Below are 19,467 nucleotides of genomic sequence, written 5' to 3' on the forward strand. Positions count from 1 at the left end.
GGTTACTGTCGAGCTGCAATTTACAATTTCTTTATTGATTCTTTATTGATTACTTCAACCATTAAGTCATTTCTTTACCACTTGACCAGGAACAGATCCAAAAAAGCTAGTAGGCCTGAGTTCCTTTTCAAAACAATTTACTTTACAATTAACGGCCAAGCCTTTTTACTTAAAACCGACTTTGATAAAGCATTTGATAACAAATCAAAATTTTCCAAGTAATGAAATTAAAAATTTTACCGTTAATAGCCAAGCCATTTTACTTAAAACAGACTTTTATAAAGCATTTAACAACAAAATTAAAACTTTCCAAGTAATGTAACAAAAACCACCAATTTGTATACAATTTCGCTACCGAGCATATAGGGAGCCAACTTCTTTTAAACTTTGACACAACAAGAAGTTAAATTACAAGCGCTCGCTAACAGGGAGGCAGAACTAGCATTTTCAAAGGATGCCAAGTAGATTACAACAATCAAAGTAAAGATACAGTCATTCACCTTTTACAATAACTGACAATTTTAAAGCTACGTAATTTTAAAAACCCACCACTGAAAGGTAAACTTAACCTCTTTAAACAGTGGCCAAAAAACAATCAGAGTAAAATACAACAATTTAACATTTTACAATAACTAACTACTTTAATACCATGTCCTGCCACCAAAATGTTCTGGGATAGAAATAATTAACCGGTCGGGTATAAGGGCGCCCACAATTGTCTCCCGAAGGATGCTCAGGCTAGAAGCGGACTAACAGACCCACAACGCCTCACATTCAGCAATCACATCGACCTCACGCGATGCCAGGGTGGGAGGAGGAATCAAATCAGGAACCATAATCCCTGCCCAAAAATACACTTCCTCCCAGGCAGTACTAATAAGAAGCCAAAAGATCACTGTCTATAAATACACCGGCGACAGGGACAGGAAACTCGAACGCAGTAGGCCACAAGGCAGAAAAGACGCTGGTTGCACAAACCAAAATTCTTCAATTAACATCTAAACCTTTAACCAGCTTAACTTACAGTTTATCAGAGAAACAGCAGGTGAACTCCGATGCAAGGGTTCCTCACACCCGACCGTGTACACGTCGCCAGCGTACCCAACTGGGCAGAGTCACGCAGCCACGCGCTCTGTCACCGGAGCCCTCGTCTTCTCTGCACCCACGGCGGCGAAATACCACTCCTCAGGTTAGGCGAGTTACTAGTCCATCATTCCCGCCTCCAGACGGAAAATTTAAAGACATCAGTTGCCGGTCCCACCAAGTAGTGACTCGGAACCACAGCTGTGACCCCCTGGTTCTCACAGCAAGAGCTTACAGCCTTGTCCCGTCAACTCGTCCCACACGTCTCGCACCGGCAGGACAGACCACGCGGCTTCTCGGAACAGCAGCCAACGCCCCACCGCCACGCCACGCCGCGGTCTCATCGTACGACATTCTCTAATTCCCGATTTTTAAAAACCGACCGACCGACTCGTCACCACTAGGCAACCAACCGGCCATCCCCCCAAAGATCTTATTCCCTTACACAAGGCTAACAGGAAGCAACGACTCGAAGATCGATAAGACCAGACACACCGCCAGAGGGGAATCTCAACAGAATCGTGCGCAGCATAACGATAATTATGAATCAATTAATGATGGAATGCAAGGGCTCAGAACAATATTTACAGCGCGATATATGCTGAGAGCCGACACACGGCTCAGGTCTTCAGGATAAACAAGAAGAAATCCAAGACTAAGACGTCGTCCGAAAGACTGTTTCGAAAGTAAGAATGTCAACGTTTGCAGTGCATTGCATTGTCGAACGCAAGGGGGATAGCTTATAGGTGGAATAATTACATTGAAGGTCTCTGCACTTCGAAGGAACTATTTGACAGAACTCTCCGATAGAAGAATAGGGGACGTCGATATGGAAGAAAATCCATTCTAATTTCCTCTCCCACACGTTGTTAGACAGTTCGTAATGTTGACATGCTTGTTTTAAATTTTGCAAAACTTCTCCGTCATTAGAGTCTGAGTATACAGGGTGTTAAAAAAAGGTACGGCCAAACTTTCAGGAAACATTCCTCACACACAAATAAAGAAAAGGTGTTATGTGGATACGTGTCCGGAAACGCTTAATTCCCATGTTAGAGCTCATTTTAGTTTCGTCAATATGTACTGTACAACCTTCCACTTACGCTCAATGGAGCACGTTATCATGATTTCATACGGGATACTCTACCTGTGGTGCTGGAACATATACCTTTACAAGTACGACACAACATGTGGTTCATGCACGATGGAGCCCCTGCACATTTCGGTCGAAGTGTTCGTACGCTTCTCAACAACAGATTCGGTGACCGATGGATGGGTAGAGGCGGACCAATTCCGTGGCCTCCACGCTCTCCTGACCTCAACCCTCTTGACTTTCATTTGTGGGGGCATTTGAAAGCTCTTGTTTACGCAACCCCGGTACCAAATGTAGAGATCTTCGTGCTCGTATTGTGGACGGCTCTGATACAATACGCCATTCTCTAGGGCTGCTACAGAGCATCAGGGATTCCATGCGACGGAGGGTGGGTGCATATATCCTCGCTAACGGAGGACATTTTGGACATTTCGTGTAACAAAGTGTTTGAAGACACGATGGTACGTTCTGTTGCTGTGTGTTTCCATTCCATGATTGATTTGAAGAGAAGTAATAAAATGAGCTCTAACATGAAAGTAAGCGTTTCCGGACACATGGCCACATAACATATTTTCTTTCTTTGTGTGTGAGGAATGTTTCCTGAAAGTTTGGCCGTACCTTTTTGTAACACCCTGTATATAAGCTTCGGCTGAGTTCCGATAAACTAACGCAGCATGGATGAATAACATTGCCTCGGAATCATTGGGGGAAGTGACAACTAAACGACTATTGAAGTTGGTGTGTAGAATCTGTGAGACGGAATTCGCACTGACACACTTCCGGGAAAATGTTGTCTACAAAACCCCGAAGATAAAAGTGCAGTTAACTACAAGAACTGTTGCATATTCAGCTTAAGAGCTCGAGACAAAAATAATGTAAATTGTATATCGATCAGTCCGGCTTTCTCAAATGAAAAACACCAGGAAGGCACTCCTGAATATACAACTGACGTTGCCGTGATGATGCAACCAAGACCAAGAAAAATCAAGACAAGTTCATAGGATTTGTCAGCCTGGAAAAAGCATTCATCCATGTAAACTGGTGCAAGATGTCGAAATTTTCATAAAAAATGAAAGTGTTGCTGTAGAAGGATGGTGAAACTTCGGTGGACTGATAAGATAAGGCATTACGTGGTTGTCCGCGTTATCGGGTAGAAAGTAACGCAGGGGCAACATCGACTAGAAGATGTAGAATTAAAGGCCATTTGTTAAGGACTTCAGGGGACGACTTCTATGGTACTAGAGGGATCTACAGAGGGTAAAAACAGTAGGGTTCAAAAATGGTTCAAATGGCTCTGAGCACTATGAGACTTAACATCCATGGTCATCAGTCCACTAGAACTTAGAACTACTTAAATCTAACTAACCTAAGGACAGCACACAACACCCAGTCATCACGAGGCAGAGAAAATCCCTAACCCCGCCAGGAATCGAACCCGGGAACCCGGGCGTGGGAAGCGAGAACGCTACCGCACGACCACGAGCTGCGGACAAACAGTAGGGAAACACAGAGATTGGAATATGTTCAACAGACAACTCAGGATGTAAGCGCTGCTATGAGAAAAATAGTTTGCGAGACAATGGAATTCATGTCGCATTCAAACAATCAGGAAACACAAAAAAAGACAAGAGTTGGGGATAAACTTTTTGACAGTTGTGAATGAAATGCACTCTTTTAAGTGCCGAAGGTAACAGGGATAAGCTACAGGAATCGAAAGATTATCTACAAATTTTATGAGAACCAGATTCCACTCTCAAGAGTCGAAGTACATCGAAAGTAGTCAGCAGTATACGTGGCACTATCCTATTCTCCACCTTACGCAGTCTGTACAGTATATAAACAAACGACAGAATTGGAATTGAAGCCCAGCGAGAAGAAAGAAAATCACTAATATGAGAAAAGTAGTCGTCAGGTATTGCTATTTGGGCAGCAAAATAACTTACGGTGGCCAAAGCAGAAAAAATTTTAAGTGATGACTCGCAACAGCAAGAAAAGCGTTTGTGAAAAACTGATATTTACTGACGTCGAAGGGTTCGGGGGTATGTCAATGCTGGGAATGATAGGGCAGATCTCGCAGCCAAGGAGGCGTGTCTCGATCCACAAGTATTTCAGTGTGCTATACCCCTGCATGCACTCACCTCGCTGTTGAGCTCACGAGTCATGCGTCGGTGGGAGGATGTGTGGCTGGAAGTGACTGACAATAAGCTCCGTATAGTGAAGCCCACAACACGTGTGTGGTGTACTTCCTTTCAGCCCCGTCGACGGGACCAAGTTCTCCTCACTCGGCTTCGGATAGGCCACAGCCCTATGACGCATGGCTTCCTGCTCCGGCGGGAGGTGCTTGTGGCGTCCAGGTCACTGTGCGCCACGTTTTATTCGACTGCGTTTTATTTTCTGACTAGCGGGCCGAGGCTGACTTGCCAGCAGACCTGCCATCTCTTTTAGGCAACACTCGGACGAATGTGGTTAAAGTTTTAAAGTTCTGTGCCATGTCAAATGTTTTTACAAAAATTTTAGGGAGAGGATCTAAATTTGCTCACTGTGTGACAAGCTCGCCCATATTTTATGTAAGTGGCCAGCCAATGACAGTTTACTGTGGCATTCTTGTTGCTACGTTTTCCCTATCCTTACGTTCTACTTTCTTATGTAGCATTTTCTTTTCCTGCTTTCTTTGCGTGTGTGTTTCAGTTTTATTAGGTCTGTCCACATTCGTTCCCTTTAATGTGTGTCAGGGCGCTGATGAACTCGACGTTGAGCGCCCATAAGCCCCAACACACACACACACACACACACACACACACACACACAAAAGAAAGTTAAATGTAAAAAAATTTCTGAATGTATCATTTGGAGTGTCGCCTTGCATGGTCTTTGAATGTGGGTCATAAACATTTGAACCAGAAACGGAAGTTTCATAAATGTCACGCTAGTGGAGAATGCTGAAAATTAGTTGATTGGATTGGGTTAGTGTTGAAAACGTACTTCATCGAAATGAGTTAAATTTTATTCCTTGCGATACTTTATGTGAATCATGAACAAACAAGTCGTGATCTTTGAAGATAGTACGAAAGGTATCTAACAACTTGATTTGCGTGTACAGTTTTGAAGCGTACCGGTCGCTGAGACGAGACGTTCATCTCGCTCCAGCAGCGAGTAGGTACGGAACAAGTGGGTTCAAAAGGGTTCAAATGGCTCTGAGCACTATGGGACTCAACTGCTGAGGTCATTAGTCCCCTAGAACTTAGAACTAGTTAAACCTAACTAACCTAAGGACATCACAAACACCCATGCCTGAGGCAGGATTCGAACAAGGGGGTGGATGGGCCGAGTTGGGGGTAGGGTGGAGTGAGAGCCTGCGCGTCTGCTCCGAGACGCAATCAACACGGACTCTTTAGAGTTGCGAGAAGTAAATTAGTTTAGGGGAGAGTATAGTGGTACTCTAGCACAGGTTACGAGACATCGGAAATGGTCGACTTAAATGTAATTAGTGTACGAGTATATCACCGTGTAATCAAGTGTTCACATAACTCCTTTATGCTCAGTGAAAGTACGTGTGTTAGTGGAGAGTGATTAATTCCACAACTGGGCGTTTTAGCTAAAAAAAATGAAATTAAATTTATTGTGTGACTCACAAGCAGTAAAACTGTACTCATATACACGCCCTGTATTTCGACCTTAACTTGCTGCAGCCAGGATGAAGAATAAATAAAAAACATTCTCTGGTATTAAATATAGCTCTCACAAGTATATTGTACCATTTTTATTGGACAATCAGTATGCATGTACCCACAAATGCCCTTATTTACTCGAAACACAGAGGCTATTCCAACCGACGTAACTCGCAGAATATTGTAAAACAATCAGCATCGAACTCGTGCACATCGTCAAATTCGAAGTCTACATGGACAGTGGTTCTCGGACACTCAGAATGAGACACTTTTATTGTAGGTTCGCAAGCACGCTGTGTAATGGTGGGTTGCAAAATCTTTTCGTTTAACAAAATTATTTATTTATGACGTCATAAATCAGAAGCTGCGAAACATGTTGAATTCACTGAATGAACAGCAGAAGGTGGTGACTATTATTTTACTAAATTGTGGAAAAATAGTTCGGAAAAAAATGGAGCAAACACTACATCTGTATGTTGATACTCTTGCAGTGGCAATGTTCTTGTAAATCGAAAAAATTGTAATATTACTACTGAAACAATATTTTATTTTAAAGAGAAATCAGTTGCTACATTATTAGTAGAACTGTGAGCTTGGTCTGATTTGGCAGTCTTTTTTTTTTTTTTTTTTTAAATCTCTGCTTCGGTTGCAACTCACCTCGTTGCAGCATTCCGAGATAGTGTGACGACACTGCGGCGCGATGCTGGTATTTTTAGATTCTGTACCAAAAATAAAGTCTACAAGCCCATTATAAATGTTTTGCAGGTGATGACGATGGACTGGCGTCGTAGTAAAACAGCTAGAGTGTGTGAACAATATCAAATACATGGCACAGTCGTATTTATTGAGTATACAGGGTAAGTCACCTAACGTTACCGCTGGATATATTTCGTAAACCACATCAAATACTGACGAACCGATTCCACAGACCGAACGTGAGGAGAGGGGCTAGTGTAATTGGTTAATACAAACCATAAAAAAATGCACGGAAGTATGTTTTTTAACACAAACCTACGTGTTTTTAAATGGAACCCCGTTAGTTTTGTTAGCACGTCTGAACATATAAACAAATACGTAATCAGTGCCGTTTGTTGCATTGTAAAATGTTAATTACATCCGGAAATATTGTAACCTAAAGTTGACGCTTGAGTACCACTCCTCCGCTGTTCGATCGTGTGTATCGGAGAGCACCGAATTACGTAGGGATCCAAAGGGAACGGTGATGGACCTTAGGTAGAGAAGAGACTGGAACAGCACATTGCGTCCACATGCTAACACCTTTTTATTGGTCGTTTTCAATGACGCACATGTACATTACCATAGGACGTGGAGGACGCATAAATTGGCCAGACCGTTCTCCTGATCTCTGGACTTCTTTTTGTGGGCTACGTTAAAGGAGATTGTGTACCGTGATGTGCCTACAACCCCAGAGGGTATGAAACAAAGTATTGTGGCAGCCTGCGGCGACATTACACCAGATGTACTGCGGCGTGTACGACATTCATTACGCCAGAGATTGCAATTGTTTGCAGCAAATGATGGCCACCACATTGAACATCTATTGGCCTGACATGTCAGGCCACACTCTATTCCACTCCGTAATTGAAAACGGAAACCACGTGTGTACGTGTACCTCATCCCTCATGGGGTGAACTCAAAACATTTGGATTTTGTTTCCGTTCTTTCATTTTTTTGTAAAGCCATATCTACAGGCACTACGTCACTACCTTTCTGAAACACGTTATTACGTGTTTTGGGATTGACTTTTGGCCAGGAATCGACATGTAGTATGTCCATCTTACATAATGCACTCACATAGTTAATTCTTAATGTACGATCTGCCATAATTTTTATTTTCTCCTTCCTTTCCTTTCTTCCCTTATAATGGAGGACGTGAGAGCTTCAGCTATTCGTGAAAGACAAAAACAATAACTTTTCTTTCACTTATGTAAAAATATCATTGTTCACCTGATACTTCAGCGCCATCAGCTGTTTCACACACCTTTAGTCGTTGACCATCCAGTACCTTACTGTTAACTTTATCAACGTTTTCTCCGGTGACCACCGTTTTGTGTGGATCTTCGTATGTATCATGTTCCGCGGGTACATAATATCTGAAGACCACTATAAAAATTAAAATTAAAAGCCCGTTTCAAATGAGTGCTCAGCGCTGCCGCTTAGGAACGCTGCTGCATTGGGATAAACGTATCGTCGACGGTCAGATCAATAAAGACGCTTTACGGACTCGCGTAGGACAGGGCCCGTACGGAACTTGCTACGTGGGGTTCAGATAAACCATCCCGATTCTCCATCGATTTATGGGACCTCTGACCACGACAATGACCGGACCAGGTTCAGAACCCGAAACCCGGAAGTGCAGTGCCGCAGTCACGCACGTTTCGATTGAAATGCACCGTGCGTTAAAAACGTACAGCGTCGGTTTGACTAGCGATAAAGTAGTTTTAGTTTCGTCCTTCATCTGGATTTGGCAAGCCGCTTTATAGTGTGTGGCGGAGTATACTTCCGGTAATTGAGTCACTTTGCTCCATTCCTGTTGCGGATGGTGAGCTAGAGTGTGGCTGTCGCCTAGCACTCGTTGTCATCTCGAGAGGCGTGTTGCGGGAGAAAGTAAAATCCACTCCTGGAACGCACGCTATCGGAGTTATAACAGTAGGCGTCTCCTTGCGGAGAATTTCTCTCCTGAAGTGTTTGACTCTGGAGTTTGATTAGCATTTCGGTAAATCCTTGCACAGTGAACGAATCTACGACGAAACGCGCTGCTCTTTTTTATATCAGCTTCTTTTTTGTGGTCTTTATTCTTCTGTCTAGTCGGATGTAGCCTGCAACGAATTCCTCTAATGTGTCATCACTTCGTCTCGTAGCAGCATATACAACTAAAGTCCTCAATTATTTGTTGATTAAATTCCAGTCTTTGTCTTCCCCTATAGCTTTTCCCTCTACAATTCCCTCTAGAACTATGAAAGTTATTGCCTTGTGTCCTAACATATGTCCTATCATCTTCTCCTTATCGTCAATTTTTTCCCATAAGTTCCTTTCCTCGCCGATTTTGGGGAGAAGCCCCTCATCCCTTATCTTAGGACTCCAACTAATTATCATCATCCTAATTTTCATCAACTAATTTTCATCATCCTTCTATACCACTACATATCAAACAGATTTATTTTTGCCTCTCTGATTCCTGTACAGTTCACTGTTCAACAGCATTCAATTTTGTGCTCCAAATATACATTCTCATAAACTCTTTCCTCAAATTAAGGCCAACGTTTTATTCTACTAGCATTCATTTGAGCAGGATCGCCCTCTTTGCCTGTACTAGTCTGCTTATTACGATCTACTTACTTCGTGCAAAGCGTGTCAGCTTGCTTCCAAGGTAGCAAAATTCCTTCAGTCGATCTACTTCTTGGTCACCAGATTTGTCATTAAATTTTTAGCTAATCTCACTTCTGCTGTTACTCACTATGTTCGTCGTTCTTCGGTTTACTGTCGATCTATAGTCTGCACTTATTAGACTGTTACTTTGAACCAATAAGTCGTGTGGTACTTCTTCACTTTAACTGAGTGTGGCAGTGCCATCAGCGAATCTTCATATAGACATCGTTTCTTCTTGAACTTAAGTGTCATTCGTGAAGTTTTCTCTTATTTCCGTCATGAATTCTTCGATACATGAATACATCCAATCTGTGAGGTTCTCAAAATGATAGGCTACAGTTAAAAAAGGTTGGAACGAATTTTCCAATTTGTGGATGTAGCCTGCCACGTTTTCTTAAAATTTCGACAGTTCCTCCTAGATATTTTGCAATTATTATTGTTTACAATGATTCACCATCAGTAGTGTAATTGCCTGGTAATGCACCTTTCCGCCTATTTATGCGGATCATGTTACACTCATCTGTGTCAAGGATCAGCTGCCGCTTCATGCATTGTTGTAGCTCGGCACTATTGAACACGATATCCTGAAAGCCATGGAACAAGGAAGTGAAGTACGTACAGTACTTCTTGACTTTCGAAAAGCATTTGACCCAGTCCCAAGAAACAGTCCCTGAAGACATTACGGTACCAAGAAGTATTTATGTCTGGAAGAGAGGATGCAGCATGTTGTGTTTCATGGAGAATCATCGACAGATGTATAAGTAACCTGACGTGTAATTTTAGGCTTTCCCGGCGTATGATGATTTTGTCATGTTCTCAGGTATTCAGTATTTCATCAAACTGACTTTGTTGCCATCTGATGACTCTTGGGAGTTTAGCAGCGGAGTTTCACGTGGACACACGTTAAATCAAATATCAGATCAAGCGTGCCGTAAAACCAAAGGAGTCAGGGCACAGATTGCAGAGAAAGAAGAGAAACATTTTGTGACGACATTCATACATTACGTCGGTAGTACATTTTCGAAAGTTGGAAGAATATTCCAGAAACATAAGAGTCATTACGTAAATGTGTATTTCTCTTAACCACCGAGACGAAAGCCTTTTTGAGGTCTTTTAAGAAGAACCTAGGACTCGGAAAACCAGAAGTCTACCGCATCCCGGAAAGTGCATGTAGGTCACATCATCCCTGCCGCGGAGGAAAGGTACGAGAGTCCCATAGGAAAAAAGTAATAAATAAAAATAAACTGTGTCGTAGCACTGCCTATCCGACAACAAAGGCTGAGTGATGACGGCATTTGAAAGAATCTGTAGAAATCCGCTACATGATTAGCTGATAAATAAAGAAAGTGCTGTCCAAGTGAGGAAGACTTGGGCCAAGCCTTGAACGTGTTCGAAGCTCAGGGGCGGTCTGTTGAAAGATACAGGGTGTTTCAAAAATGACCGGTATATTTGAAACGGCAATAAAAACTAAACGAGCAGCGATAGAAATACACCGTTTGTTGCAATATGCTTGGGACAACAGTACATTTTCAGGTGGACAAACTTTCGAAATTACAGTAGGTACAATTTTCAATAACAGATGGCGCTGCAAGTGATGTGAAAGATATAGAAGACAACGCAGTCTGTGGGTGCGCCATTCTGTACGTCGTCTTTCTGCTGTAAGCATGTGCTGTTCACAACGTGCAAGTGTGGTGTAGACAACATGGTTTATTCCTTAGAACAGAGGATTTTTCTGGTGTTGGAATTCCACCGCCTAGAACACAGTGTTGTTGCAACAAGACGAAGTTTTCAACGGAGGTTTAATGTAACCAAAGGACCGAAAAGCGATACAATAAAGGATCTGTTTGAAAAATTTCAACGGACTGGGAACGTGACGGACGAACGTGCTGGAAAGGTAGGGCGATCGCGTACGGCAACCACAGAGGGCAACGCGCAGCTAGTGCAGCAGGTGATCCGACAGCGGCCTCGGGTTTCCGTTCGCCGTGTTGCAGCTGCGGTCCAAATGACGCCAACGTCCACGTATCGTCTCATGCGCCAGAGTTTACACCTCCATCCATACAAAATTCAAACGCGGCAACCCCTCAGCGCCGCTACCATTGCTGCACGAGAGACATTCGCTAACGATATAGTGCACAGGATTGATGACGGCGATATGCATGTGGGCAGCATTTGGTTTACTGACAAAGCTTATTTTTACCTGGACGGCTTCGTCAATAAACAGAACTGGCGCATATGGGGAACTGAAAAGCCCCATGTTGCAGTCCCATCGTCCCTGCATCCTCAAAAAGTACTGGTCTGGGCCGCCATTTCTTCCAAAGGAATCATTGGCCCATTTTTCAGATCCGAAACAATTACTGCATCACGCTAACTGGACATTCTTCGTGAATTTGTGGTGGTACAAACTGCCTTAGACGACACTGCGAACACCTCGTGGTTTATGCAAGATGGTGCCCGGCCACATCGCACGGCCGACGTCTTTAATTTCCTGAATGAATATTTCGATGATCGTGTGATTGCTTTGGGCTATCCGAAACATACAGGAGGCGGCGTGGATTGTCCTCCCTATTCGCCAGACATGAACCCTTGTGACTTCTTTCTGTGGGGACACTTGAAAGACCAGGTGTACCGCCAGAATCCAGAAACAATTGAACAGCTGAAGCAGTACATCTCATCTGCATGTGAAGCCATTCCGCCAGACACGTTGTCAAAGGTTTCGGGTAATTTCATTCAGAGACTACGCCATATTATTGCTACGCATGGCGGATATGTGGAAAATATCGTACTATAGAGTTTCCCAGACCGCAGCGCCATCTGTTGTTGAAAATTGTAACTACTGTAATTTCGAAAGTTTGTCTGCCTGAAAATGTACTGTTGTCCCAAGCATATTGCAACAAACGGTGTATTTCTATCGCTGCTCGTTTAGTTTTTATTGCCGTTTCAAATATACCGGTCATTTTTGAAACACCCTGTATATTGACGCCACACCAGCTGTACAGCACTTCCCCCTCCACGTTGCCGGCGGTGATGCCGACGGTTATAGTCCGCGTATATGCTGCAGACTAAAGGGCAAGCACTCCAGTACAGCGTGTGCTAAATTATGTAGATTTCGTTCTTGTGAATCTCTGGCATTGATTATAAGGGGCACTCAGATGAAAGCGAGACAGATGGAAAAAAGTAAGTAAATTGCTTATTAATTCGAAAGTAGTCGCCGTAACTGTTAATAGAGTTAGCCCACTGTGAGAAACGTCGGTCGATGCCTTCACGGAAAAATGTTTGAAGTTGTCTATAGAGTCATAATTATACTTAGGCAAGCACCTCTTTGTCCGAAGCCAATCGACGATCTACTGCTGTTTGACTTTCTGGAAGACGGCGCCACAATTAACGCACAGCGGTACGTGGACAATTAGTAAGTACTCAACCGCGCCATCAAGGCCAAACGCCCACGAATGTTGATGAACGGCGACATTTTGTTGCAGGATAATGTCGGCACACATGTTGCCAAGATTGTTTCGAGTACATTGCCGAAGTTTGCTGGGATGCCCCTGTACATCCTTCATACAGTCCTGCCAGATCTATCCCCATGTGATTTCCATATGTTAGGAGCCCTGAAGCAATAGATTCCTGGCCGTCGATTTGCTTCGGACGAAGAGGTGCATGCCTGGGTACAATTATGGAACCACAGGCAATCGCAAACACTTTTCCATGAAGGAATGTTGAAACGGTCCTGTAGCCAGCTTTCATTAGTCCGGTAGCCCATTTTCACTAGTATTTCTCTTTCCTTCCTTGTTTCTCTTTTCCCATAATTATCGTAGTGGTGTGATTGAATGAATGTGGTTGTGTGTCACGTTGCTAGACGGTGGCGTAGTCTGCTGCAGAAAGTCTGCGATAGTCGTACAGATTCAGCAGCAGTTGTACAGTGTAGCCAACTTGCGTAGTGGTCAAATAGGCAAAGAGGTTTTCGCTACTTGTGAGAAATCCACCTGCTTAAGGTTGGTGGCGGAAATGGCATCTTTGGGTTTTCCGGGCCACGCGGAGCGTGGAAGAGCTGGAGAAGCGGGAGGCAGTCTGCCGCCGGTACGGGATGCGTCCACAGCTGTGCTCCAGTCGAAGAAGGGTGAGTTAGACTGACCGCGTGGCGCGCTGTTACTTGGCGAGGGGAGAGCTGTTAGCTTTTGGTCTCGCTTTTCAAATCTGGAAGATTGATTTGCCTTGTCGCAGCAAGGAATGCAAAACTTTGGCAGATTTTTCTTTTAGCAAATTTCTGTAGCAGACTTGGATCCGCCGGAAGAGCGCCACACAAAGGTGTCGATAAGAAGTGAGCACTCGCTTCTGTATGAATGTCTGTTTCCCTTCAGCTGTGCCTGCATAAGCTTTCACCTTTCTAAATATTTAGAGCTTTGCCTTCTCGTAAATTTTCCTTGCTTTATGTGTCTTTCGTCCGTGGGGAGCCTACCACGTGGTAGAACATTATAGTTGTTGGGCTACCAGCATCACTAACTGTCCGATCGCATGTTTGTTTTAGATAATGTTAACATGATTGTGTGATGTGATATTGTTGGAATTTGGCACTATACCTACAAATTGTGTCTCCACAAACCACGTGTTATCAGGAATCGTGCACATGCCTCACATCCTTATCTTAGGAATAAATGATTTTATCTACAATTTTCTCTTGTGTTCCGAGATTACGTTTTTGCACCTAAGCCACTCACCTCGTAGCTTTCCCGTTAGGACATCCAATGCGTATCGTTATGCACAGGTCCAGTGATTAGTCTCCCCTTGTATTTTATAACAAATGCTTTAGATTAAGTCTTATTTTCAGGTGTGTTGCTGGGAGCTGATCTTTTGTACAGTGTTCTTGCATGTGCTATTTTATTTTAAGTGTTTGATTGTCGTGAACAGTGCAAGGGGAACATTATTAATTACATCGTATCCCCTATGAGCGACATCACAACATATGCATTTTTGTGAGTTTTTGGTCTGTGATCAAATTAATTTATTTTCCGACTCGACCAAATCTTTGATTAGTTGTATGGTCAGAGTCGGTGGCGACCCTAATCTTCTCACGTTAATTTCATAAGCAATAAGTATTTCCATTCCCAATAATAAGGAATAACCCGTAGTAACAGGTTAGTTACAATGTTCATCTTTTCTCACAGTGGGATACAAGTATTAACAAATAAGGCGATTACTTTTGAAATAATAAAAATTTTACTTACTTTTCTCTCACGTGTCTCGTTTCCAGCCCCGCGGGATTAGTCGACCGGTCTTAGGAGCTGCAGTCATGGACTGTGCGGCTGGTCCCGGCGGAGGTTCGAGTCCTCCCTCGGGCATGGGTGTGTGTGTTTGTCCTTAGGATAATTTACGTTAAGTAGTGTGTAAGTTTAGGAACTGATGACCTTAGCAGTTAAGTCCCGTAAGATTTCACACACATTTTCTGCCTCATTTTCATTTGACTGCCGGTTAGATAAGAAGTAACGAAATTCCCTTTACAGATATTGGTGACAGGTTTCTTACATCTAACCAAGAAAAAGGGGCTAGTAAACATGGGCTCTTAAATGCATACCTTAGGAGCTACCAGCACTCTGTCAATAGACGAGGTGTGTTTCACAGTGTTGAAGCTGAACAAATGCTCATAGCTGTTAAGGTATGTATTTTAGAGCCCATAATTACCAAAAAGTTTTGGTTATTTTGGTGCCGCTAACTTATCCTCAAAGTTAGTTACACCATGCATATTAGCTACAAATATCTTCATTCTGAATATATTTAAATAGTTTAGTGAAAAATAAATAGTTGGATCGCTGCTGATTCAAAAAGTGTGTTGCAGAAGGGTATCTATAACTTCGCGAAACTGCCTTCAGTTTCAGTTTCTGATATAGCAGAGTAGAGGTTGTGGCCATTCTCCTCCGAGCTGTTCAGTTTGCAGATGGACTATAATACGGGCCTGAGATCCAGAGTGGTTATACAGGGAGTTCCGCAAGAGCGAGTAAAAATGTGGCAGGACACAGAGAATGCTCCACTGAACAATCTCAGATAGAGAACCTGGGATCGGGGAAGCCAGCTTCAGGAGGTATGGGAGTAAACTTGTCTACCGCTTTGTTCAGCATTACTGTTTTCCTGCTTATTTACAACAAACATGCGCACAAGTTTACATGTACTGTGCTGTTTATTCACATGTACATTCCTTATTTCCTGCAAAAAACAAGGAGGGCAAGCGTGATTACTAGAAAGTCACGATGCAGGTCTTGTTTACTTTACTTGTCCATAATGTGGCTGTGTGGTATCATATTTACATTGTATCATATTACCAATGGGGACATCTAAACTCACTTGTGTCTGAGACGCCAGCAGATACGGAGATGGAATTAGTTGCACAATTTTAGCTGCCTCTGATGTGATTCGAAATACACGAAATACACTCCGTCTTCAGGCCACAAGTGGCCCATCGGGACCATCCGACCGCCGTATCGTCATCAGCTGAGGACGCAGATAGGAGGGGCGTGTGGTCAGCGCACCGCTCTCCCCGTCGTTAAGATGGTATTCTATGACCGGAGCCGCTACTATTCGGTCGAGTAGCTCCTAAATTGGCATCAAAAGGCAGAGGTATCTGTCAGGGTGCATCAGAATCGTGTTCGGCTATGTAATGCTTGCATTGAGGTCGATGGCCATCAGTTTTGTAAGACACTGTACACATGGTACGTTCATTGTGTCAATGATGCTATTTGCAGTAACTAATGTAACTAAAAAAGTACCTAGTGATACGATTTTATTCCTATTTTCTCCTTAATCTTCCTTCTCCGGTACCAGGTTATCTACCTGAAATTGTTCAGTGGAGCATCCTGTATATCCTGTTACAATTTTGCGCACTCTTACGGAAATATCCTGTATAAGAGGACACCCACCGAAAGGAAAATTAGTCTTCATGACCGCCTGAAAATGACAATCCAGCTTGTCTAAATCTCCCACCATTTGTCCGATGTCACCTGGAGGAATACCCGACAACATTTCGAAATTTTAGGCGTTGCGCACGGTGTTAATGCTGTAGAGAATTATTCGTAAGTAACTCTGGGGTTTCAGAAGATGACTACATGAAAACTAAAAGATGGGCAAAAACGGACACGAACCAGTGGACAGCGATCTCCACAAAATTTAAACTCAAATTACAGATGGTCAGCAATACGTGTCCGTGAGTCACTGAACCAGTTTTACTGGGAAGGCACGGCAGCAGCCCAGATTCCAAATCTGTTCATTGGGGTGCCCAATGACAGCAGTGATCGAATTCAGTGTGACGACACATGACGATTTGTTCACCTGTCCTGAATAGTTGCCCCTAACGTCGCGTATCCACACATGGAAAGCTATGAGCACTGATACAGAATTTCGTGTTCCTTATAGTTTTACAGTCGTCTTCTGCAACTGTGGAGGTACTCATGAACAACTGAGTATGTTAATGAGCTGCCGGATAATATTAATAGCAACCTCAAACTTTTTTCAGGTCTTGCAGTAATGTACAAAGACTCACTATCAGAGAAAAGTTGCACTTACACTTAGATAACAGGTAGCGCAATGACCGTTATACACTTAACAAAACGCTGACAAATAATATCCTGTGACTGTAACATAGGTGAGTAACAGATGGTATCAGTGAACTGTCATAAGCACCTGGGCATAATAATTTTTATTGGGAAATGTAGTGGAACGATCACATAAGCTCAATCATAGGTAAATCATATGGGACACTCAAGTTCACTGGTAGGATACCGGGAGAATTCAGTCACGCAACAAAAGGAATTGCTCGTGTGTGGCACACGACTAACTGGGGTAACTGAATACATAGAACAGCACGAACGGTCATAGGTTTATTCGGCCCATGGGACCACGTCACGGACGTGACGAAAACGTGAAATGGCATCCGCAAAGTTTCCTTCAAAAGTCTACTTTCAAAGTTTTAGAACCAGCTTAAAGGGAACCCTGTAGGAATAAACTATGACCCATTGCGTGCTACTCTCGTAAGGGTAGTGAAGGCAACATACGGAGTAACAACGGCGCTGCCAGAGGCGTTTATGCAATGACGCCTCATGTGCTCCGTAGGTTCAAAATGGTTCAAATGGCTCTGAGCACTATGGGACTCAACTGCTGAGGTCATTAGTCCCCTAGAACTTAGAACTAGTTAAACCTAACTAACCTAAGGACATCACAAACATCCATGCCCGAGGCAGGATTCGAACCTGCGACCGTAGCGGTGTTGCGGTTCCAGACTGCAGCGCCTTTAACCGCACGGCCACTTCGGCCGGCGCTCCGTAGGTAATTTGAATGGAGGAAGCATTTAGCTAATGAAAAGTACCCTCGGCCAAGCAGTTCACAGTGGTTTGCAGCGTACAGACGTAAATGTAGAACTGCATCGGCTGGCTGCTGCAGTTAGTAGTAGGTCGGTGGTGCGAGGAAGGCTAACTGCTGCCCGCTTGTTGGCACGTGTACACAGAACGCCGCCGTGATTCATGCCCCTGCTGGCAGGCAGTCCCGCGGCGCAGGTAGCTGCCTCGCAGTGGGGCCAACTGGCGCGTTTGTCTCCGTCAAGCGCAGAACTGCGGCTGCGCGCGCAAGGACCCACTCCGAAGGACGATACAGCCACTGCACGGCATGCCTTTACTTTGCTGCTTCTGTTTGAACAAAACGACCTGTTGACGCATAACCACCAGAGATGCACAAAAATATCGTTCATGTGAAAACACAGGTACCTCTTTATTCACACCAAGTACTGATTGGTACTGACACGAGATCTCAAGGTGATTACAGTTTTCGAATGTGGTGTCACCGCCAGATACCACACTTGCTAGGTGGTAGCCTTTAAATCGGCCGCGGTCCGTTAATATACGTCGGACCCGCGTGTCGCCACTATCAGTGATTTCAGACCGAGCGCCGCCACACTCGCCCAGTTGTACAGCCGACTTTGCTAGCGACGGTTCACTGTCTAGATACGCTCTCATTGGCCGAGACGACAGTTTAGCATAGCCTTCAGCTACGTCATTTGCTACGACCTAGCAAGGCGCCATATTCAGCTACTATAAGTCATATCTTCTGAACAGATAATATTGTGACTCATGTACCGTCAAGAGCGACGTTCATCATTAATGAATTAAAGTTAAGTAGAAAACTAGCTACGTCCGCTTTCTATACTCTAATTCGTTGTCATGTTCAAGACCTCACGTCAGAATGGTCCTTCCCTCCCCACGCTAGCGTGCGTGAGCTAAAACGCGTGCATTTCGGCCTCCTCTAGTAACACGGTGTTTGCTCTTCTGCCAACACAACACCGAAAAGGCTTTTAATACAAGCAGCTTTTAAACAAATTACGTGCCTCTGGAACTGCGTGCCCTCGTGAATTCCTGATAGTAAATAACAGATCGCAGTAACTGACGCAAAGTCATCCAACGAGACCGACAGCAAATGTGGTGATTCACAGGAAGCGCTATAAATAATCTTCTGTTCTTAATGTGTAGAAATTATTTGCGAGATAATCTGAGCTGCTGCCTCCGGTTATATTGCTCACAGTACCGTCGTTTACCATTCATTAAAGTCATCTGCATGGTGTAGAAAGTGGCAGTTGACCATGACCATTAAAAAATGTGAGGTCCTCCACCTCAGTGCTAACAAGATTTAGTTCAATTTCGTCATCGATATATTAAAAAAAAATGTAGAGTCTGATTTAATTAAATGTTCGGGAATTACACTTATGAACAACTTAAATTGGAACAATTAAACAGAAATTGTTGTGGGTAAGGAGAATAAAGGACTGCGTTTTATTGGTAGAACACTTAGGTGCAACATATCTCCTAACGAGAGTTGCCGTCGTTTTCATGGTACTGCTGCGTGATATGGCTATGTAATGCTTGCATTGAGGTTGTTGGCCATCACTTTCAGCACATTTTGTAAGACACACTACACATGGTACGTTCATTGTGCCAATGATGCTATTTGCAGTTAACTGTAACTAATGTAATTAAGAAAGTGCTCAGTGATACGATTTTATTCCTATTTTCTCCGATACCAGGCTCTCTACCTCAAATTGTGCAGTGGAGCATCCTATGTATCCTGTTAAATTTTTGCACGCTCTTACGGAAACATCATGTATTAGAGAACACCCACCGAAAGGCAATTATCAGTTGGACAGATAAGGGACATCGAAACAGTTCAAAGAAGGATAGCTCACTTTGTACTGTTATCATGAGACAGGTGAAT

This window comes from Schistocerca cancellata, chromosome 7, assembly GCF_023864275.1.
Source record: "Schistocerca cancellata isolate TAMUIC-IGC-003103 chromosome 7, iqSchCanc2.1, whole genome shotgun sequence".
Lineage (NCBI taxonomy): Eukaryota > Metazoa > Arthropoda > Insecta > Orthoptera > Acrididae > Schistocerca > Schistocerca cancellata.